Source organism: Podarcis melisellensis (genome assembly GCF_964234715.1).
Source record: "Podarcis melisellensis genome assembly, chromosome: 3".
NCBI classification, from domain to species: Eukaryota; Metazoa; Chordata; class Lepidosauria; order Squamata; family Lacertidae; genus Podarcis; species Podarcis melisellensis.
The window spans coordinates 5,967,955-5,992,356 of NC_138530.1; the positions used below are offsets into that span (position 1 = coordinate 5,967,955).

The following is a 24,402-nucleotide window of genomic DNA, read 5'->3' on the forward strand; positions in this document are numbered from 1 at the left end:
CCAAAACTAAGGTGCGCTTTCCCATAGAAATTAATGCAAAATGGATCAATCGATTCCAGACTTTTAAAAACAACTCCTAAAACATCAATTTAACATGAATTTTACTATCTAATGAGACCATTGTTCCATAAAGTGAAAACAATCAACAATGTACTGCAAACCCACAATCAATCAATCAATCAATCAATAGCTGAACTGGGTTCCAAACAGTCAGAAAAACAATTCCTAAAAAGTGCCTCAAAAACAAAAAGGCAAAATAAATAGGAAAAAAAGACAGTCCTCAGCATAACATTCGTAATGCAAGTGTAACACTCAAAATGGAGCAAAACTCCAAGAGAGAGAAGTGTGAGGAGGAGCAGGAAGATGTAAAACAGGGTGAAAGCAAAGGTGTATCAGCCTAAACAACAAAGAGATTCAGAGGTCCGCTGAGAGTGGAGCAACCACATCACTATAAGGGTGAATCAACAAACAGGGGGAGAAATGTCGGGAAATCTACTGTTGAACGTGGAACTGTCATTTTTCCAACTTGGCATAGAGCCAGTGTTCTCACCACCTCTGAAGCACATCTTTCATAGGATGTATATGCTGTTCTTGATTCTCTGAATAAATCAAATTGTTATCAAAACAGTCCACCAGGAGTCTGAGTATGTAGCTGATGAAATATTGGAACGTTGCTGCTCCTGACTGGAATGCAAAGGGCATGACAAAATACTTGAAGCTGCCATACCTGGTGGAAAATATAGTTTTCCACTCATCTCCCTCTCTTATTCAAATTGAGTTTTACACCCCCCTCAAATCCAACTTTGTGAAGACTTTCGCTGGCCTCATCCTTTCCAACAAATCCCCAATCTGTGGTAGAAGATAGCAGTTTGTCAACATTATTTTGTTCACCTTCTTATAGTCCAGACACATCCTCAATTCAGCAGTATTTTGCTTTTTTATGGACAGCGCCACCTGGTTCCTTTGAAGTTCTTGCCAGGTTCTTCTCCAGAATTTCCCTCAAAGTTGCCAGCGAGTATATTAGCAAAGAGAATGAAAAAAGTATTGCAAGAATTTATACATAAGGATCAAGCGGGTTTTCTTCCTGGCAGACAGCTGAAAGATAATATAAGAAACATAATAAATATATTGGAATATCTGAATGCCAGGAACGAAAAACAAGCTATTTTAATTTTCGTGGATGCTGAAAAGGCCTTCGATAATATATCATGGAACTTTAAAAAGTTCCATTAAAAAATCTGGAGTATATGGAAGTGGGTAAGGAATTCTATAATGGGATAAAGGCAATATATACAGAACAGAAAGCGAAGTTAATAGTAAATAACTATACTACAGAAGATATTAAAATAACCAAGGGTACAAGGCAGGGATGCCCACTGTCGCCATTATTATTCATTACGGTGCTGGAAGTTTTGCTAAAATCAATAAGAAAAAATGAAGATATAAAAGGGGTGTCTACAGGGAAAAATGAATACAAAGTTAAAGCATTCGCGGATGACTTGGTAATGACAGTAGAAGAACCAGTGGAAAGTATTGAAAGAATCTTAGAAGAAATAGAACAATTTGGACGAGTTGCAGGATTCTATCTCAACAAAAAAAAAAGACGAAAATTATGGCTAAAAATATGAATCAAGAATTAATTGAGGAAATACAACAAAGGACAGAGATAGAAGTGGTGAATAAAGTGAAGTATTTAGGAATATGGTTAACCCCCAAGACCATTGATTTGTTTCAAAACAATTATTTACCTATGTGGAATCAAATAAAAAGGGATTTGGAAGTGTGGGGAAGACTGAAATTGTCCTTTTGGGGAAGAATATTTACGATAAAAATGAGTGTGCTACCCAAGATGTTATTCCTTTTCCAATCACTGCCGATAATCAAGGGGGCATCAATTTTTAAAGAATGGCAAAAAATAATTTCAAGATATATCTGGCAGGGTAAGAAGCCAAGGATTCAGTTTAAGTTATTAACAGACGCAAAAGAAAGAGGTGGCTTCGCCCTGCCAGATTTGAAATTATATTATGAAGCATCTTGCCTCTGTTGGATAAAGGAATGGATTAAATTAGAGAATGGAGAGCTGTTAGATTTAGAAGGATTTGATAACAGATTTGGTTGGCATGCTTATCTATGGTATGAGAAGAAAAAAATTCACAAAGGTTTTGAAAACCACATCTTCCAAAGATCATTGATAGAGGTGTGGGAGAGGTATAAAAACTTGTTGGAACCTAGACTCCCCCATTGGATTTCACCATGAGAAGTGATGAGTGTGGAAAAAATTAATATGAGGGGGAGGTGGATAACATATGGAGAATTGGTAACAAGAGAGGGGGGGAATGGAAAATGAAAACTTATGAAGAGGTGAAAGAATCTGTTTACGATTGGTTACATTACTTTCAGATTAATGAAATGTTTAAAAAAGATTGCAAAATGTGTGGGTATGAAGGTAAAGAATCAAAATTCCAAGTGGAGGTATTGAATAATGATGATAAAAATCTGTCTAAAATGTATAAAATATTGCTGCAGTGGCATACAAAAGATGAAGAGGTAAAAGCAGTAATGATACACTGGGCAAGAGACTTTGGTTATAATATACAGTATGATGATTGGATGAAATTATGGAATGAAAGTTTAAAAATTACGGCATGTAATGCGTTGAAAGAAAATGTAATGAAAATGTTCTACAGATGGTATATAACACCAGCTAAACTGCCCAAAATGTATAAAACATGCAATAAGTGTTGGAAATGTAAAGAAAAAGAAGGTACTTTCTATCATATGTGGTGGGAGTGTAAAAGGGTGAAAGACTTCTGGGAAATGATATACAATGAATTGAAAAAGATGTTGAAATATACGTTCGTTAAAAAACCAGAGGCCTTTTTATTAGGAATGGTAGGAAACGAAATTAATAAGAGAGACTGTAAACTTTTCCATATGCAGTGACTGCCGCAAGGATACTTCTGGCCCAAAGATGGAAACAGGAAGAAATTCCAACAGTGGAAGAATGGAGAAGGAAATTGACGGAATATGCAGAATTGGACAAATTGACTGGGAAGATTTGATATCAGAAAGACCCAAAGTTTATCGAGGACTGGGGGAAATATACAGAATATCTGAAAAATATATGTGATGTACAGACAACGCTTGTTGGTTTTGAAGAGACTCTGTGAGATAGTAAGAAATATTTCAAAAAAGAGAGTAAGAGGAAAAGGAGTTCGGAAAAGCAATATCATGTTTAGAAATGCGTCAATAAATAGAAATTTTACGAAAGATTGACAGAGAAACTGAGGGAAGTCAAAAATTGAAGAATGAGTGTAAAATAATTTGTTGATTGTATAAAATTTGTTTGGAAAATGAATAAAAATTATTTAAAAAAAACAAAACAAAGTTGCCAGCTCTACTTCTGACATTGTAAACATGCAGACTAATCAATAGTTAATCATGACAAGCATCCTAAAGTTTTCCAAATTGTATGTACAAGTTGATGATTATTTATTTGATTCCAGTATACAGTGGTACCTCAGGTGATAAACTTAATTCATTCCGGAAGCCTGTTCTTAACCCAAAGTGTTCCTAACCCGAGCCGGGCATCCCCTACCTAGGTCTCCCACAGCTCTGGAAAGAAGAAGAAGAAGAAGAAGAAGAAGAAGAAGAAGAAGAAGAAGAAGAAGAAGAAGAAGAAGAAGAAGAAGAAGAAGAAGAAGAAGAAGAGTTTGGATTTGATATCCCGCTTTATCACTACCCGAAGGAGTCTCAAAGCGGCTTACATTCTCCTTTCTCTTCCTCTCCCACAACAAACACTCTGTGAGGTGAGTGGGGCTGAGAGACTTCAGAGAAGCGTGACTAGCCCAAGGTCACCCAGCAGCTGCATGTGGAGGAGCGGAGACGCGAACCCGGTTCCCCATATTACGAGACTACCGCTCTTAACCACAACACCATACTGGCTCTCAGACCACGTTCATATCCTGGGGCACAGTTTGCAACCTGGAACACTTACTTCCGAGTTTGTGGAGTTCATAACCCCAAGCGTTCGTAAGCAGGACTGTTTGTAACCCAAAGTACCACTGAAACCTCCATTAATATAGCATTTATCCGCTGTTAAAATCCATTACACAGCCTGCAAGATTTACAGTTGTCTTAATTATGTTTTTCATTAATTGAACAACCACTGGCAGTACAAAGTATCTCTAAAGTAACATTTTTATTACACAGAATGTCATTCTAAAAGAGCAGTGAGTACCAGCTACCTGTTCCATTAGTTACACAAAGCATGAATTACTTAAGTAGTCCCTCAATACATCGTCCTTTGATTGCAAGCTTAATTGGTTGCACAGCTGGTTGTTTTCATACTTTGTCCATTGCAAAAGACACCTATGGCAGAATCAGCCTAGGGCAGCACATCCCTTATTCCCCCAAATGGCAGTGATCTTGTCCAAAATCAGTGCTGATGATGCTGGTGCTTCTCCACCACTGGCAGAAGCAGCAGGGCAGGAGGGGCACCCATGGGCATTCTGCCTGGTTGGGGGCTTCTGCCACCTGAAGCAACATCCTCACCTGCCTCAAGGCTTGTCCGGCTCTGGGATCAGTCTTGTCTTTGGTTATTTTACTCTGTGAGGTTTGGCAAGTTCCTCTTGGTCCAATACTTAAATCACACTTTATTTGCATGCTTATATTAATATGCAGTTTCATCCATTGTTTTTCTCATTGGATAAGGGATCACTATAATTGTCCATCCTGAAGCTTAAATAGCTGCTGGGCATTTGCTCACTGTGATTCCCCCGCCCCCTTCCAACTTGCTTGAACAGCTGAGGATTCGGTCCCATCTATTCCATGCAAAGTGTCCCACATTCCGTTCCAAAAAAGAATCTGAGGTTGCAGACTTTTGCTCTGGGACTTTGCAGAGTAACTAGCAGCTGGGCTGAATCAACCCAGGTGGGAAAAGGCCTGTGAGCAGGGAGAAGAGTTTCCAGGACTCACAGCCAAGAAGGTCTCCCAAGATGTTTAAGGTGGTTGCCTTGACAAAAGGACTGGCTGCACATCCCTGGCCCTCTCCTCCTGGTGGCCTTGCTGCCTTCCCTGGGACCCTGCTTGGCTTACGTGACTTAAGGAAAGTATTTGTATGGACAGTGGTTTAGGCAGGAGTGCCATCTCTGCTTGTGGCATCTTAAAGTGCAGTCCTAAAACAACTCCTGTTGGTTTCCATGGGGCATGCGCCTAGGTAAATTAACGGAGGATTGCAGCCTTGAGTGTTGCTGGACGGGTAGGGGAAACAGCTTCAGAAACAGGGGTGGGAAGGGGACTTGGTCATCTTCTAGGTTGAAAAGGGAAAGGAATGTTTGTGATCTGTAACTGGGATCTCACTTCGGTGAAAACTGCTATGACTGCCAGAATGAAGGGAGAGGCATACGATTTTGGCCATGTTCTCTTCCACATCAGCCTAAGACACAACATCCCAAAGAAATTACAATTATTTAATCTCCCTCTCCCTCCCTGCCCTCTCTTGGCAACCTTTGGGGCTCCAATTGGCCTACAAGCTGACATTCAGCTTTGCCACGTCAGGAAGCCCTGAAGATCCTTCACCTCTGCTTGGCAGTTCTCTCTTTGCTGCTCCTGGCTTGCCCAGGTAAGGGATGGAGAGGAAGAAGACAGAGGGCCACCTGCCAGCCAATTGTGGGGCGGAAGAAGGAGAGGAGTACAGTTGCTGTTCTGTGGCCTTGCAAAGGAAGCTCACTTTTCTTTCTAGAGATGTTTCTTTAGTGGAAATCTCTTTAGTGGGAATTCTTTGCATAAAAATGTATATATCAGACAAAATTGCCAACAAAAGTGTGTCTATTAGGGGGAAAATGCACTGTGTTGCTGAATTTTCCCCATTACGCCCATCATTGCTATGCAATTCCCCCTAATATAACCCATATTTTCATGCTGTTTTCATGAAGTTATTCTTTTTCCTGTACATTTTATAAACACATTACTTGGAGGGAGAAGTGCCTTTCAACGGATGGCTCTCCTTTGGTTCACATATTGACCATTAATGTGCAGCAATATATGGAAAACTGCATTGCATGTAAAACTGGTAAGGAAAACCAAAGGTAGCCTCTTTTTTCTCAGTGTCGTTGGACTTTATGGAATTTTAACCTTTAAAGCCCTTTACGGCCCAGACCCTTGTACCTATGGGACCGCCTTTCCTGGTATGTCCCACGGAGGACTTTACAGTCTTCAAACAAAAGCACCTTGGTGGTCCTGGGCCACAGGGAGGTTAGGCTGGCCTCAACCAGAGCCAGGGCTTTTTCGGCTGTGGCTCCAATCTGGTGGAACGCTCTGTCACAAGAGAACTGATATCTTTCTGCAGGGCCTGCAAGACAGAACTGTTCCACCAGGCCTTTGGCCAAGGCGCAGCCTGACCCCCTCCTTTGGTAATCCTCACAGAGGTCTAGCCCTATGGTTGCCATTAATTTGATTTGAACTGATTTTACAATGAATTGATTTTAGAATGCTGTATAATTTTACTGTTGTTAGCCGCTCTGAGCCCGGCTTCAGCTGGGGAGAGTGGGATATAAATAAATTATTATTATTATTATTATTATTATTATTATTATTATTATTAATTTTACGGAATACGTTTTTAAAAATAAAATTTAGATTTGTCTCTTCCACAAGTCTCTCAAGAAATTTGGTGCATGTAGTGTCTAATTAGTGGGAAAGGTTTTTTGATGCAATATAGAGCCTTTTATTCTGGGTAGTCCTTGAGTCTCTGATGAGTACAATTACAGGCGTTAGTTTCTCTATAACTCCTAAGCCATGCATGCCTCACTTCTTGTATGAGAAGGAGGTGTCAGCAGGCATGGTTGTGCAGAGGCATAAAATGTACCCCCTCCATCTTGTTTAGATAGCTCAGGATCTAAGATAGCTCCCATATATTCCATGCAGTGTCCCACTTTCAGTTCCAAGCACCTAGGGCATGAAAGTACCAGGACTGGACCTGAACCCGTTGCCCTTTGGATGTTTCTGATCTGGAGATGCCATCACCCCCAATCTACAGCCATAGTGACAGTGACTCCAGGGGGTTTTGAACAGAAGAGTGAAGTGGCTTCAGAAACAGGGTTGGGAAGGAGAAAGGGGGATTTGTCATCTTCTAGGGTGGAAAGGAGAAAGGGAAGGACAGGCTGGCCAATTATTATGGGGTGCAGAGTGGGAAATGGCAGGTGGAGGAAGCAGAGAAGAATTATTTTTTAAGTTGTCTTGAGTCCTGTCTGAGAGATATGGTGGTGGTGAGTTAGGAGGAAGAGGAGGAGGAGGAGGAGGAGGAGGAGACATGTGAAAATTTACTTTCCTTCGAGTAGGCTGAAGAGTCCATCAATTCACCTTTGAAATCTCCTTGCCCTGCATGTGCCCACTCAACCTCTTCAATTGGTCGACTTGGATTTTTTTTTAAGAACTGTTTGATGCTATTATGACTACAACTAATAATAATTTTGGGATATGAGCCTGTGAAAATGCTCTTCCTTCAGGTAACTGCAAGGATCCAGCAATCTGGTGGGAACAGGTGAAGCGTGAGTTATTTACCTGAGGGATAAATCCCTTGGGCATTGTATCCTCCTCATAAAATTTTCATTTGATCCAAGCTATTTCATTCTGAAACATGACTGCGGCAGATCTGGATGTTAAAATCCCCTAGGACAACCAAACTAGGTGTCTCCAGGAAGCAGCTCAGGCAGGGAATCCTTGGTGCAGCGGGGAGGTCAGTACACCAAAAGGAATCCTGTACTGCCCCTATTGCACAACTCCCAGAACATGAACTCAGAAAACTGGGTCTTCACAATAGGACGCCTGGTGCAGACTAACGACTTCCTAAAAATCCTAGGGAAGCCAGGAGCAGCAAAGAGAGAACTACGAAGCATAGGTGAAGGATCTTCATGGTTCAGGATGAGTTGACGTGGCAAAGCTGAATGCCAGCTTTTAAGCCAAATGGAGCCCCAAAGGTTGCCAAGAGAAGGCAGGGAGAGAGAGGGAGATGACATTTCAGTCAGGAGCAGCAACGTTCTAAGATTTCATCAGCTACATACTCAGAGTCCTGGTGGACTGTTTTGATAACATTTTGATTTATTCAGAGAATCAAAAACAGCATATACATCATATGAAAGATGTGCTTCAGAGGTTGAAAAAATGTGCTTCAGAGTTGAAAAAATAACAGTTCCACTTCTCAACAGTCGATTTCCCTACATTTCTCCCCCTCTGTGTAGATTGACCTTTAGAGTGGTGTGGTTCCTCCACTCTCAGCGGACCTCTGAATCTCTTTGTTGTTTAGGCTGATACATCTTAGCTTTCACCCTGTTTTACATCTTCCTGCTCCTCCTCACACTTCTCTCTCTTGGACTTTAGGATTAGAAGTCACCTCCAAACTCTACGCTAGGAGATCAAAGGAGAAACAGGCCATCCAGAGCACAGATGGGCAAGAGTGGCCAGCAGGCTGTGGCCTTCAGGGCAGGACACAAGGGGGAAGAGTTGGGGACACTGAATTATAGTTGTGATTCTTGGAAGAAGAGAAACAGATGGAGTCTCCCCATTGCTTTCTCCATATAGGGTCCCTTGCTGTTCTCAAGAAATCCTCCCACATTCCTTTCATGAAAATAGGGACATCCTGTTTTATTATGAATAATAATTTTACTACAGTGGTACCTCCAGTTACAAACGCCTCAGGTTAGAAACATTTCTGGTTACAAACTTCGCTAACCTGGAAGAGTTACCACGAGTTGAGAACTTTGCCCCGGGATGAGAATGGAAATCGTGTGCCGGCAGTGCAGCGGCAGCAAGAGGCCCCATTAGCGAAATCACACCTCTAGTTAAGAACAGTTTCAGGTTTAGAATGGATCGCCAGAACGAATTAAGTTTGTAACTAGAGGTACCACTGAAGGAATGGGTTTCCCAAACCCAAAACTGACTGTGCAGGCAGTTTGAAACTGCACCAAAATCCCTATTTTTCCTTAGCTAAAATGCTTTAACTTGAGCTCTTGAGCCAAAACCCAGCTGTATAAACAAGTGCTCAAAGTTCTCTCCCTTATCAGTCTATGAAGGCTGGTAATGACGGATGGCTTTGTCCATTCCAAAGTGGAACAGGGATGACACTCTGGGCCTTATCTTACATCCTGACCACAAAGATGCACAGACCTAGTCCGGGAGCAGCGCCAGAATGTGTTCTTGGAGTTGGTGACCTCTTGCTCCAAGTTAAGAGTATAAGAACAGAAATGCCCTTTTATGGTCAGAAGTACAGGAAGGAATACCCTTTTATGGTTAAAAATACCAGAGCAGGAACATATGTGATGTCAACCTGCGTGTATAGGCTGGCGTGGTTGGATTCCTGGGGAAGGAGGGAGAGGGTGCCTGGAGGATAAATATACTGCATGAAATTTCTCATTTCTTTGGACTTGCTGTGGACTGACCATGCAAGAAATAAAGAGCATAAATAAAGAGCAAAAATAAAGAACTCTTTCTCTGAACCAACCTTTGGTGTCATTTGACTTCCTTCCTCCTGTCCGGAAGCAACGCAGAGCCCACCAATCGGTAAAGTCTAATAAGGCTACACCACTGTATTTATACCCCACCCATCTTAAGTGTAGTCAGAGTGTCTGCAGATCTCCAGAAGCAAACCTTTTAGTATCTTTATTTCGGATCCTATAAATTATGTCTAATTTGTTCAGTTTGTGTGTTTTTGAATGATTTAAGACTAAATTTTTATGTTGTAATTATTATTATTTTCCAACGTCTTCTTCTCCCTCCCATTCCACCCTCCATATTTTACCACTCTTCATTTTCCACATTGTGGCCCAGTCCTACTCGCTAGACTGTATAGAGAGATCATCATCCCCTTTAAGTCTTCCTTACTTATGACGTTTTGGGCCTCTCCACAAACCATGCCTGCTAACACCTCCTTCTCATGGACGTAAGGTGCCATTTTGGCTTCACTAGCAAGAACACTCATGCTTAGAAATGAAAAACAGAGGGGAAAAGGCTTTTGGATCTGCGTTTATTGCAAGGCACAAGCTCAGGTAAGCCTTTAAACTGTTGCTTTTTTCAATCTGGATGCTTTGGAGAAGTCCCTAACTGGGGATGTAGTGGGATCCAGCAGCTCTCAAAGGGAGGGAGCATCTTCCACTTTTCAAAGGCATCTATCACTCCTTCCGTCTAAAACATAGAAACCAGCAACAAGAAGACAACAGTTAACTCGGTTTCATAGCAAAGTGACCATGTTGGAGACACAAAAAGACAAAGCAAGGCATGTTGGACCACAAGAAAGTTTTCATGATAATAAACCATTGGGTAGGGATAGGTCTGTTTCAGTTTTTCATTTCCAGTAACTATGAATTACATAGATTCACCTTTCAATGAGAATTGAATCCAATCTATTGCCCATCCTTACCCCTGAGGGACTTTCTTTTCTAGGTACAATTAAATATGTCACGGAATAGTGAGTGAGCTTTCAAGGTCTCCAATATTCTCCTGCAGACTGGATGTTATGCACAGCAGGGATTTCTTGTCTTTGTGGCCCTGAGGAAGAGTTCTGGGAAAACAGGAAGCTTGCTCGCCATTTTGTGATAATGTTTTGAGAAACACGGGAGAACTGGCACCCTGGGGTTCGTTCAGTCCAGTTGCTAATTTCTCTGCAATGACCCAAGACAAAAGTCTACTGCCTCAGGTTCTTTCTTTAACAGATAAAATAAGAATGAAGCTGCTTGGAGTTGAAAGTGGGAGATTTGCATGGAATGTATAGGATGTGAAACTAAGGTAATCTGAAATGGTGGAGGGCAGGACACCACACAGAGTAAGTGCCCAGCATCTGTTAAAGCTGCAGAATAGACATCCCTTAGGCACTGAGATAAACAATGGATGAAGCTGCACAACAAATTAAATGTGCCCATCCGGTGTGGTTTAGGGATTTGGCAAAGGAGATCTGGCATAAGCTCACAGGTCATAGAGCCCAAAGACAGCTGGACCAGCCATGAGGCAGGTGAGGACCCTGAATCTGGTGGCAGAAGTCCCTCAGACAATAAACCCATAGGTGCCCCTCCTGCCCCGCTGGTTCTGCCTATGGTGACAGAACTCAGCACCATCTTGCTTAAAATGGGCAACAATGGTAGTGGCGCTTCTGTGCCTGCAACCAACAGGGTATGGTGTGTGTCAGCGGCAGATCAGGCCATGGCAGGAGGAGCAGGTAGATGGGCTTAGGAGCTGTGCTGGCAGAATGGCAAAGCAGCAATTACCATTTTTCATCAAGCGGCAAAATGGGATGTGCCACCCTTGGCTGATTCTGGCATAGGTATTTTTATTTTTATTTTTGCAATGGAGCAATTGAGCTTGCAGGCAAAAGATGATCAATTTAGGGGACGCTGAATTGGGTACTTAAAATGATCAATCCAGAGGGTAATGGGAGAGGGGCAGGAGGTGTAATTCTCTTTTGGTAAGCTGAAATTACCTTGTGCAACAGAAATAATTATTAAAACACCTTCCAATCTTTTTAGAATTTTTGGGACAGCCCAGAGGGAAGCAAATACCATTGGCATTAAAGCATTGCATAGCATTCGTAGGTTCCTGGTCCTGTGCAGATCCTGTGCAAAGAGAGAAAAAAACATAAGTGGGGAGAAGGAAGTTAATTCACAATAGAATGAAAGAGAAGAACAACTCCACAGCCCTTTGAACAGGAGTGGCTCTGTGACGCTCTGGGTGCTGTGGCATCCCAACTCCTACCCCCCACCCCCACCCCCTGCCACTGGCCACTGGTGTTTACCACCCTTGCTACATTCAGAAGAAGAAATGGTCAATCTGCTTATCCAGCTATTTGCTCATGAGTGGAGGGTGTCAGTCCACGAAACACAACAGCAAGAAGTGAGGCACACATGGCTTATACGTTATAGAGAAACTAAAGCCTGTAACTGAAGCCATCAGAGCCCCAAGGATAAAAGGCTCTATATTATATCAAGAAACATTTCCCCACTAATTAGAAACTTTATACCCCAAATTTATTGGCAGACCTGTGGAAGAGACAAATCAAAATGTTATTTTCTAAGACGTATTCCATAAATTTGCATAGATTTCCATAAAATCTAACCAAACTGAGAAAAGAAGAGGCTGCTTTTGTTTTTCCTTACCAGTTTTACATACGATGCCATTTTCCATATATTAATAAAAAGGTAAAGGACTGTTTTGACAGTTAATTCCAGTTGCAGACAACTCTGGGAGCCGGCGTTTGACCACAGACACGTGGCCAGCATGACTAAGCTGCTTCTGGTGAACCAGAGCAGCACACAGAAACGCCGTTTCCCTTCCCGCCGGAGCTGTACCTATTTTTCTACTTACACTTTGATGTGCTTTTGAATTGCTAGGTTGGCAGGACCAGGGTCCGAGCAATGGGAGCTCACCCCGTCGTGAGGATTCAAACCACCAACCTTCTGATCAGGAAACCCAAGAGGCTCAGTAGTTTAAACCACAGGGCCATTCACTTCCCCTTTTCCTTATATTACTCTGCCATAATGAAGTCAACATGTGAACATCAAAGCACAGCCTTCCTCTGAAAGGCAGCTCTCCCTCCAAGTAACGTGTTTAAAAGATGTACATGAAAAAGTGTAATTTCATGACAATAGCATGAAAATATAGGTTATAACAGGGGAAATTGTATAGCAATTATGAGCGTAATGGGGGAAATTCAGCAACACAGTGCATATATCTCCTAATAGATGCACCTTTGTAGGCAATTTTGTCTGATATATACATTTTTATGCAAAGAATTCCCACTAAAGAAACATCTCTAGAAAGAAAAGTGAGCTTCCTTTGCAAGACCACAGAACAGCAACTGTACTCCTCTCCCTCTTCCACCCCATAATAGGCTGGCAGGTGTCCCTCGGTCTTCTTCCTCTCCATCCCTTACCTGGGGAAGCCAGGAGCAGCAAACAGAGAACTGCCAAGCAGAGGTGAAGGATCTTCATGGCTCAGGATGAACTGTGGTGGCAAAGCCAGGCAAAGCCAGCTTTTAAGCCAAATGGAGCCCCAAAGCTTGCCAAGAGAGGGCAGGTAGGCAGATTGCATAATTGTAACTTCTTTGGGACATTGTGACTTAGGCTGACGTGGAAGAGAACGTTGCCAAAATCACGTGCCTCTGCAATGGCACTCCTCCATTCTGTCAGTCATAGCAATTTCCACACAAGATCACAAACATTCAGAGGTGCTGTAATCATGTTTCAGAGGGATATAGCTTGAATAAAACAAAAAATTTATGCTGAGGATGCAATGCCCCATATAGGCAGTGCTAGGGGGATGTATCCCTCAGGTAAATGACTCACCCCTCACCTGTCCCCACCACATTGCTGGACGCTTGCGGTTACCTGAAGGAAGGGCACTTTTCACATGCTCACCTCCCACAATGATTATTCTTAGTTGTAGCCCATGCTTGCCCCCCTAAAAAATATTTTGGATTACTCTCATTTTCCTACTCATGTTGAAATACTGCTCCTCAATCTGGCCAAACTTAGATTCACAAAATGTTTAGGGGTAAGCGCACCCCTGCACCCCGCCCCCTGGAAATAGCACTGGTAGTAGTAATAGCTTCAAACACTTCTCCCCCCCCCCCAAAAAAAGAAAATTCAAGTCCACTGATTGAAGAGGTTGAGTGGGACGTGCCGGGCAAGGAGATTTCAAAGGTGAAATGATGGACTCTTTGCTTACTTGAAGGAAGGGCAATCTTCACATGCTCTCTTGTCCTTTTTCTCATTCTTGCAATCATCCTATTTCTCAGACACCTCTTCCAGACAAGACTCAAGGCAACTTACAAAAATATTTTCAAACAGGAGGGGCTCTGCTTCTCTGCTTGCTGCACCTGCCATGTCCACTCTGCACCCCATAATAATTGGCCAACTTGTCCTTTCCTTTCTCCTTTCCACCCTAGAAGATGACTAAGCCCCCTTTCCCCCTTCCCAACCCGGTTTCTGAAGCCGCTTCGCTCTTCTGTCCTGCGCTCCATGGAGTCGCTGTTATTTGTGACTAAAGATCAGGGATCTCCACATCAGAAAAATTCAAAGGCCAATGAGTTAACCTTCTCTGCTTTGAGGTTTCATTTGAGCTTTCATGCTCAGGCCTGGTGCTTTGATGTGGGACTGAATGTGGGACACTTTGCATGGACCTAATACTCAGCTAAGGGACACGGTTGGCGCTGTGGTCTAAACTACTGAGCCTTGGGCTTGCCGATCAAACCGTCGGTGGTTCAAATTCCCGTGACGGGGTGAGCTCCCGTTGTTCGGTCTCAGCTCCTGGCAACCTAGCAGTTCGAAAGCACGTCAAAGTACAAGTAGATGAATAGGTACCACTCTGGTGGGAAGGTAAATGGTGTTTCTGTGCACTGCTCTGGTTTTGCCAGAAGGAGCTTAGTCATGCTGGCCACATGACCCGGAAAAACTGTCTGCAGACAAACGTCGGCTCTCTTGACCAGTACAGCGAGATGACCGCCGCAATCCCAGAGTCGTTCGCAACTGGACTTAACTGTCAGGGTCCCTTTAGGTTTACCTTTTAATTCTCAGCTATTCAAACAAGATGGAGGGGAGAAAATCACAGTGAGCAAATGCCCAGCAGCTATTGAAGTTTTAGGATGGACAGTTATGGTGATCCCTTTCCACTGAGATAAACAATAGATGAAACTGCAATAGACGACTGCTGCTGCTGCTGCTTGCGTGAGTGTTGGGAAGACCGCTCCCTCTCCTGCCAACTCCATCCGGCCTAGGGGGCAGGGCTTGCACTCACTGCCACAGCATAAGAGGCCTGAGAGAGGCCTCCGGGACACGACTGCTGCTTCTGCTGCTGCTGCTTGCGTGAGTGTTGGGAAGACCGCTCCCTCTCCTGCCAACTCCATCCGGCCTAGGGGGCGGGGCCTGCACTACCACTACAGTTTAGAGGCCTGAGCAGCTACCGGCAGCAATAGACAAAATGGTTTTAAATGTTTTAATCGCTTTTAATTTGCAGCATTTTAAATGGTGGTTGTTGTTTTTTAGAATATTATATTATTTCATTATTTTATTTTTGCTTGGGGTGGTATAAGCACTGAGTCAGCACTATTGTTCCTTGCTTTGTTTTGTTTTGTTCTGTTCTGTTTTATTATTATTATTATTCTGTTAAGTTATATAGTTTGTATTTTGCCTTTTAAGGGGAGGGGTCATGGCTGCCTGGGAGTGGGCCTCTGCCAATAGATTGGGTGGGGCAGGTTCCACAGGGGGGGATGTATTGGGACACCCGATCTCAGTGATCACGGGCAGGAGGAGGAGTTATGCTAAGACCAGACCATGTCATTACCGAGGAGGCAGGTTTAGTCGTTGTTTGAGGACTATCCCTGCCTCCAGGTCTGGTCCTGACCGGAAGGATACAGTAATCAGCAAGGGAAACCCACATGACCTGAAAGTGTTGCTGTGCAATGCCAGGTCAATGATGAATAAAGCCACTGCCATCCACGACCTGATTGTGGATGGAGGATTTGACCTGGCATGTGTGACAGAGACCTGGTTGGATGAAGCAGATGGGCCTGTCCTTGCCGCTGCTTGCCCACCAGGTTTCTCTTACGCACAGCAACCCAGGTCATGTGGGCGGGGAGGGGGGTTTGCAGTGATTTTTAGGAAGTCATTAGTCTGCACCAGGCGTCCTATTGGGAAGACCCAGTTTTCTGAGTGCATGTTCTGGAAGTTGGGCAATAGGGGCAGTACAGGATTCCTACTGGTGTACCGACCTCCCCGCTGCACCAAGGATTCCCTGCCCGAGCTGCTTCAGGTCGTGGCGGATATGCTCCTGGAGACACCTAGTTTGGTTGTCCTGGGGGATTTTAACATCCATGCCGACACGACCTTACAAGGAGCCGCTCGGGACTTCGTGGAAAGCATGGCCTCCATGGGGCTGTCCCTGAATACGTCTGGCCCAACTCATAGCCATGGACATGCCTTAGACTTGGTGTTTACCTCTACGGATGTTGGTGATCTGACATTAACTAAAAGCGAAACAAAAGAAGTGCCATGGTCAGATCATTTCCTGATGCAACTGGACCTCTCCGCAACCCTTCCCCTCCGCAGGGAGGTGGGACCAATTCGGATGGTCCGCGCCCGCCACTTAATGGATCCAATTGGCTTCCAGAGAGTGGTAGGGGATGCTTTATCCCAAGTTGATGGCCTTTCAGCTGATTCCCTGGTGGCCCGCTGGAATGCGGAGTTAACCAGGGCAATTGACTGTCTGGCTCTGAAGCGCCCTCTCCGATTGCATGGAGCCCGGACAGCCCCGTGGTTTTACCCGGAGCTGAGGGTGATGAAACAATCGTTGAGACGGCTAGAGCGCCGGTGGCCGAAAACTCATTCTGAATCAGACCGGACACGGGTTAGAGCTCAACGTCGAGCCTACCAAGTGGCAATGGCGACGGCGAAGAGGGCCTTCTTCGCCGCCTCCATTGCATCTGCAGAAAACAGCAGCAGGAGACTTTTTCAGGTGGTTCGCAGTTTATCGGAACCACCTGTACCACCGGGGCCTGGTAGGGACCCCAAGATCTCCTGCAATGCTTTTGCAAAGTTTTTTGCAGATAAAATCGCTCAGATTCAGAAGGAGGTAGACTCCACCGTGGGAGCAGGGCCAGGGCGGGAGAGTGCTAGAGTTCTGTCTGGTCCTGTTATATGGGATCAATTCCAATCTGTTACCTCCGAGGATGTGGACAGGCTGCTTGGACGAGTGAAACCGACCACCTGTCTCCTTGATCCTTGCCCATCCTGGCTGATAAAAGCGAGCCGGGAAGCGCTGGGCAATGGGCTCTGCGGGGTGGTGAATGCTTCCCTCTGTGAGGGAGCCTTCCCAGACCCGCTGAAAGAGGCGGTCATTAAACCGCTTCTTAAAAAAACATCTTTAGACCCGGCCAATTTGGCCAACTATCGCCCAGTCTCAAATCTGCCATTCTTGGGCAAGGTGATTGAGCGGGTGGTTGCTGAACAACTCCAAGCACGCCTGGAGGAAACGGACCATTTGGATCCCTTCCAATCGGGATTCAGGCCTCACCATGGGACTGAAACTGCCTTGGTCGCGCTGGTTGATGATCTCCGGCGGGCTAGGGACAAAGGTGAGAGCTGTTTCCTAGTTCTGCTGGATCTCTCAGCGGCCTTTGACACCATCGACCATAACATCCTTCTGGACCGTCTAGAGGGGCTGGGAGCTGGGGGCACTGTCATACAGTGGTTCTGCTCCTTCCTCCTGGGCCGTGTCCAGAAAGTGGTGTGGGGGGTGAGTGTTCAGACCCCTGGGCTCTCACTTGTGGGGTGCCTCAGGGTTCTGTCCTCTCCCCCATGCTTTTTAATATCTATATGAAGCCGCTGGGAGAGATCATCAGGGGGTTTGGACTGGGTGTTCATCAGTATGCAGATGACACCCAGCTCTACCTCTCCTTTAAATCAGAACCAGTGAAGGCGGTGAAGGTCCTGTGTGAGTGCCTGGAGGCGGTTGGAGGTTGGATGGCGGCTAACAGATTGAGGTTGAATCCTGACAAGACAGAAGTACTGTTTTTGGGGGACAGGAGGCGGGCAGGTGTGGAGGATTCCCTGGTCCTGAATGGGGTAACTGTGCCCCTGAAGGACCAGGTGTGCAGCCTGGGAGTCATTTTGGACTCACAGCTGTCCATGGAGGCGCAGGTTAACTCTGTGTCCAGGGCAGCTGTCTACCAGCTCCACCTGGTACGCAGGCTAAGACCCTACCTCCCCGCGGACTGTCTCGCCAGAGTGGTGCATGCTCTAGTTATCTCACGCTTGGACTACTGCAACGCGCTCTACGTGGGGCTACCTTTGAAGGTGACCCGGAAACTGCAATTAATCCAGAATGCGGCAGCTAGACTGGTGACTGGGAGTGGCCGCCGGGACCACATAACACCAGTTCTGAGAGATCTGCACTGGCTCCCAGTACGTTTCCGAGCACGATTCAAAGTGTTGTGCTGACCTTTAAAGCCCTAAACGGCCTCGGTCCTGTATACCTGAAGGAGCGTCTCCACCCCCATCGTTCAGCCCGGACACTGAGATCCAGTGCCGAGGGCCTTCTGGCGGTTCCGTCATTGCGAGAAGTGAGGCTACAGGGAACCAGACAGAGGGCCTTCTCGGTAGTGGCGCCCGCCCTGTGGAACGCCCTCCCATCAGATGTCAAAGAGATAAAGAATTACCTGACATTCAGAAAACATCTTAAGGCAGCCCTGTTCAGGGAAGTTTTTAATATGTAATGCTGTACTGTTTTTAACACTGATTGGGAGCCGCCCAGAGTGGCTGGGGAAACTCAGCCAGATGGGCGGGGTATAAATAATAAATTATTATTATTATTATTATTATTATTATTATTATTAATAATAATAATCTAAACAATCAAATACCATTTACAGATAGATAGCCGTGTTGGTCTGCCATAGTCAAAACAAAAAAAAATTCCTTCCAGTAGCACCTTAAAGACTAACTACGTTAGGGTCTTGCAATAGGTCTTACAGGAAATAGGTCTTACAGGAAAAAGCAAGGGGTGAGAAGGTGAAAAATGGCTTTGTCATGTATAATGAGATAAGAATCCAATGTCTTTGTTCAGACCAGGTCTTTCCATGGTTTTAAACTTTTTTAAAAAAGTTTTTTCACCTTCTCACCCCTTGCTTTTTTCTGTAAGACCTATTGCAGTCGTTAAGAGTCGTCAACAGGCTCATCACAGCTATCTGCCAATCACCCATTCCCACCACCCTTCTGAGTAATACCCCTCCCCACCTTCTCACTATATAGAAGGGTCTGGTAACTTCTGTTTCAGTGTATCTGAAGAAGTGTGCATGCACACGAAAGCTCATACCAAGAACTAACGTAGTTGGTCTTTAAGGTGCTACTGGAAGGAATTTTTTTTGTTTTAATCAAATACCATGTGATTGAAGAATTTGACCAAGAGGAATTGGCAAAACCTCCCAGAGCAAAGCAACCAAAGACAGGGCTGATCCCAGAGCCTTGAGGCAGGTGAGGATGCTGCTTCAGGTGGCAGAAGCCCCCAACCAGGCACAATGCCCATGGGTGCCCCTCCTGCCCTGCTGCTTCTGCCAGTGGAAGAGTAGCACCAGCATCATCAGCACTGATTTTGGGCTGCCATTTGGGGCAATACGGGAAGTGCCGCCCTAGGCTGATTCTGCCATAGGTGTCTTTTGCAATGGACAAAGTATGAAAACAGCTGGCTGCGCAATCAATTAAGCTTGCAATCAAAGGACGATGTATTCAGGGACCACTTAAGTAATTTGTGTAATGAATGGAACAGGTAGCTGGTACTCACTGCTCTATGAAAATGACATTCTTTGTAATAAAAAGGTTGCATTAGAGATACTTTGTACTGCCAGTGGTTGTTTAATTAATGAAAAACATAATTAAGACAACTGTAAATGTTGCAGGCTGTATAACCCACCTATATGATGACCATAATGAGTTTTGTTTTGGTTATTTCTGTGTCTGAAAGAATAGAATGGCTCTAAAACACAGAAGGGAGGGAAGAGGGAGTGAGAAGAGATGAGTTTGTACTGATGAGGTTTTTTCATAATGGAGGAAATAATAAAGTTTTAATGGAAAACTCTCATGGATTTTAACAGCAGACAAATGCTATATTAAAGGAGGTTAAACTGGAATCAGATAAATGATCATCAACTTGTAAAGAAACCTATTGTTCAAGTTACAGTATACAGTAATACCACAAAATACCTAATAAGAATAAAAAGGCACTGAATAGCCCCCCCAAAAAACACATAGTTAAATCTTTTAAGAAGAAGATGGCTCATTTCTTCTCAATCAGAGAAAAAAGATCCGTAGATGCAAGATGCACACCCGACTGCAATATGCATGACCACGAACTTCTTGAAGAATCAGCAGGATTCAAAGCTGTTGCCAGACAACAGTGAATACAGGTCGGCAATTGGTGAACTCTTGTATCTAGTTACCACATGTAGACCTGACTTAGCAAATGCTGTGGGGATTTTTAGTAGAAAAGTGAATTCTCCCACTGAGCATGATTGGGCAGGTGTAAAAAGGGTGGTGCGGTATTTGAAGGGTTCCATGAATTGTAAGTTAAGGTTACCAGCTGTCAGAAACCCAAAGTTGGTTGGGTATACTGATGCGGATTGGGCTGGGGACAATGCTCAGTATAAATCCACAGGTGGATTTGTTTTTATGTTTGGGGATGGACCTGTTGCATGGGGTAGTTATAAACAGAGCTGTGTAGCAATGTCTTCCACAGAATCAGAGTACATTGCAGCGACAGATGCATGCAGAGAGGTTGTCTGGCTCGATCGACTCATCAAGGACTTTGGGTTGGTGAGAAAGGAACCTGTCAGCTTGCTAGAGGACAATCAGAGTTGCCTGAAGCTGACACAGAGTGAGAAGTTCTATGTGAGGAAAAAACATATTGGCGTGAAGTACCATGATGTACGTGAGAAGATCCAGGACGGACTTGTGGAACTGTCTTACTGCCGCACCAAGGAGATGACTGCTGACATCCTGACGAAACCCCTGCCAAGAGAGTTTCCAGAACCTACATTTCAAGCTGGGACTCTGGGTGGTTGAATAAAGTTATTTACGTTTGTGCATGTTGTATTGCCTGAGAAGGGGTATGTGGGGTGTGAAACACAAAGCAGTCAAATACAACATTCCTAGAGTGGACATGTTTAGACATGAGAAGGGATGTTTGTCCAGCCAGTAAATAAACTTCCTGTTTCCTCCTGGGCTGGGACAAACTCCCGTTCTTGTGTCCTGCTGGCTTCACTGACATTGGGAGCTTTCCGCCATTGTATAATTTTTACAGAAGGGAAATGAAGCTTGGCAAATGAGATTCAAACAAGTGGCCAGACCAGGTGATCATTTCTCCTCTGCATGCCCTGCCCCTCTCACAGCATTTTCTGGACAGATCATTTTGAGGAGCCTCTGATCTGAGTAGCTTTAGGCTACCACCCTGAATGGACATCCCTTCTTGGATTTAGGCTAAGGGACCCAGTGAACTGAGAAAATAGCTTAATTACATATAACTTGGAAAAGGTTTATGATGATCAATAGGTTTCTTTACAAGTTGATAATAATTTATCTGATTCCAATTTAACCTCTTTAATACAACATTTATCCACTGTTAAAATCCACTTGACTTTTCCATTAAACCTTTCTTATATCCTCATTATGAAAAAACCTCATCAGTTACAAACTCATTTCTCCTCTCTTTCTCCCTCCCCCTCCCTCCCTCCCTCCCTCCCTCCCTCCCTTCTGTGTCTTAGAGCCATTCTATTTCTTCAGAAACAGAAATAACCAAAACAAAACTCATTATAGTCATTATATAGGTTGGTTATACAGCCTGCAACATTTACAGTTCTCTTAATTATGTTTTTCATTAATTAAACAACCACTGGCAGTACAAAGTATCTCTAATGCAACCTTTTTATTACACAGAATGTCATTTTGATAGAGCAGTGAGTACCAGCTACCTGTTCCATTTGTTACACAAAGCATGAATTACTTAAGTGGTCCCTGAATACATCGTCCTTTGATTGCAAGCTTAATTGGTTGCACAGCCAGCTGTTTTCATACCTTGTCCATTACAAAAGACACCTATGGCAGAATCAGCCTAGGGCGGCACTTCCCGTATTGCCCCAAATGGCAGTGATCTTGTCCAAAATCAGTGCTGATGATGGTGGTGCTTCTCCTCCACTGGCAGAAGCAGCAGGGCAGGAGGGGCACCCATGGGCATTGTGCCTGGTTGGGGGCTTCTGCCACCTGAAGCAGCATCCTCACCTGCCTCAAGGCTTGTCCGGCTCTGGGATCAGCCTTGTCTTTGGTTGCTTTGCTCTGTGAGGTTTTGCCAATTCTTCTTGGTCCAATCCTTAAACCACACTTTATTTGCATGCTTAGATTAATATGCAGTTTCATCCATTGTTTCTCTCATTGGATAAAGGATCGATATAATTGTCCATCCTGAAGCTTAAATAGCTGCTGGGCATTTGCTCACTGCGATTTTCTTTACCCCACCTTGTTTGAATAGCTGAGGATTCGGTCCCATATATTCCATGCAAAGTGTCCCACATTCAGTTCCAAACGCCTTCACTAAAATAAATTAAAAAAGAATCTGAGGTTGCAGACTTTTGCTCTGGGACTTTGCAGAGTAACTAGCAGCTGGGCTGAATGAACCCAGGTGGGAAAAGGCCTGTGAGCAGGGAGAAGAGCTTCCAGGACTCACAGCCAAGAAGGTCTCCAAGATGTTTAAGGTCGTTGCCTTGACTGGCTGCACATCCCTGGCCCTCTCCTCCTGGTGGCCTTGCTGCCTTCCCTGGGACCCTGCTTGGCTTATGTGACTTAAGGAAAGTATTTGTATGGACAGTGGTTTAGGCAGGAGTGCCATCTCTGGTTGTGGCATCTTAAAGTGCAGTCCTAAAACAGGCCCACTCAGAAGGAACTTCTGTTGGTTTCCATGGGGCATGCGCCTAAGTAAATTAAGGGAGGATTGCAGCCTTGAGTGTTGCTGGGGAAACGGCTTCAGAAACAGGGGTGGGAAGGGGACTTGGTCATCTTCTAGGTTGAAAAGGGAAACGAATGTTTGTGATCTGTAACTGGGATCTCACTTGGGTGAAAACTGCTATGACTGCCAGAATGAAGGGAGAGGCATGTGGTTTTGGCCATGTTCTCTTCCACGTCAGCCTAAGACACAACGTCCCAAAGAAATTACAATTATTTAATCTCCCTCTCCCTCCCTGCCCTCTCTTGGCAACCTTTGGGGCTCCAATTGGCCTAAAAGCTGGCATTCAGCTTTGCCACATCAGGAAGCCCTGAAGATCCTTCACCTCTGCTTGGCAGTTCTCTCTTTGCTGCTCCTGGCTTGCCCAGGTAAGGGATGGAGAGGAAGAAGACAGAGGGACACCTGCCAGCCTATTATGGGGTGGAAGAGGGAGATGAGTACAGTTGCTGTTCTGTGGCCTTGCAAAGGAAGCTCACTTTTCTTACTAGAGATGTTTCTTTAGTGGAAATCTCTTTATTGGGAATTCACTGCATCAAAATGTATATATTGGGCAAAATTGCCAACAAAAGTGTGTCTATTAGGGGAAATATGCACTGTGTTGCTGAATTTTCCCCATTATGCCCATCATTGCTATGCAATTCCCCCTAATATAACCCATATTTTCATGCTATTTTCATGAAGTTATTCTTTTTCCTGTACATTTTATAAACACATTGTTTTTAGTCATTTAGTCATGTACGACTCTTCATGACCCCATGGACCAGAGCACGCCAGGCACTTCTGTCTTCCACTGTCTACCGCAGTTTGGTCAGACTCATGTTTGTAGCTTCGAGAACACTGTCCAACCATCTCGTCCTCGGTTGTCCCCTTCTCCTTGTGCCCTCAATCTTTCCCAACATCAGGGTCTTTTCCAGGGAGTCTTCTCTTCTCATGAGGTGGCCAAAGTATTGGAGCCTCAGCTTCAGGATCTGTCCTTCCAGTGAGCACTCAGGGCTGATTTCCTTCAGAATGGAGAGGTTTGATCTTCTTGCAGTCCATGGGACTCTCAAGAGTCTCCTCCAGCACCATGATTCAAAAGCATCAATTCTTCGGCGATCAACCTTCTTTATGGTCCAGCTCTTATTTCCATACATCACTACTGGGAAAACTATGGCTTTAACTATACGGACCTTTGTTGGCAAGGTGATGTCTCTGCTTTTTAAGATGCTGTCTAGGTTTTCCATCGCCTTTCTCCCAAGGAGCAGGCGTCTTTGAATTTCGTGACTGCTGTCACCATCTGCAGTGATCATGGAGCCCAAGAAAGTAAAATCTCTCACTGCCTCCATTTCTTCCCCTTCTATTTGCCAGGAGGCGATGGGCCCAGTGGCCATGATCTTCGTTTTTTTGATGTTGAGCTTCAGACCATATTTTGCGCTCTCCTCTTTCACCCTCATTAAAAGGTTCTTTAATTCCTCCTCACTTTCTGCCATCAAGGTTGTGTCATCTGCATATCTGAGGTTGTTGATATTTCTTCCAGCAATCTTAATTCCGGCTAGGGATTCATCCAGCCCAGCCTTTCGCATGATGAATTCTGCATATAAGTTAAATAAGCAGGGAGACAATATACAGCCTTGCCATACTCCTTTCCCAATTTTGAACCAATCAGTTGTTCCATATCCAGTTCTAACTGTAGCTTCTTGTCCCACATAGAGATTTCTCAGGGGACAGATGACTTGATCAGGCACTCCCATTTCTTTAAGGACTTGCCATACTTTGCTTTGGTCAACACAGTCAAAGGCTTTTGCATAGTCAATGAAGCAGAAGTAGATATCTTTCTGGAACTCTCTAGCTTTCTCCATAATCCAGCACATGTTTGCAATTTGGTCTCTGGTTCCTCTG

At 44.4% G+C, this 24,402-nt stretch overlaps 2 long non-coding RNA genes across 2 annotated transcripts in view; one reads left to right on the forward strand and one right to left on the reverse strand.

Annotated features, from left to right (window-relative positions):
- LOC309366007 overlaps positions 1–13,763 on the reverse strand; it is a 44,710-nt gene extending 30,947 nt beyond the window's left edge. The window contains exons 1-2 of the long non-coding RNA XR_014166387.1: positions 12,917–13,763; positions 11,468–11,600 (exon numbers count right to left, since the gene is read on the reverse strand). This is a non-coding gene — a long non-coding RNA (uncharacterized lncRNA). The remainder of the gene's footprint in view (positions 1–11,467; positions 11,601–12,916) is intronic.
- LOC309365996 overlaps positions 1–24,402 on the forward strand; it is a 91,293-nt gene that overhangs the window by 2,865 nt on the left and 64,026 nt on the right. The window lies entirely within an intron of this gene.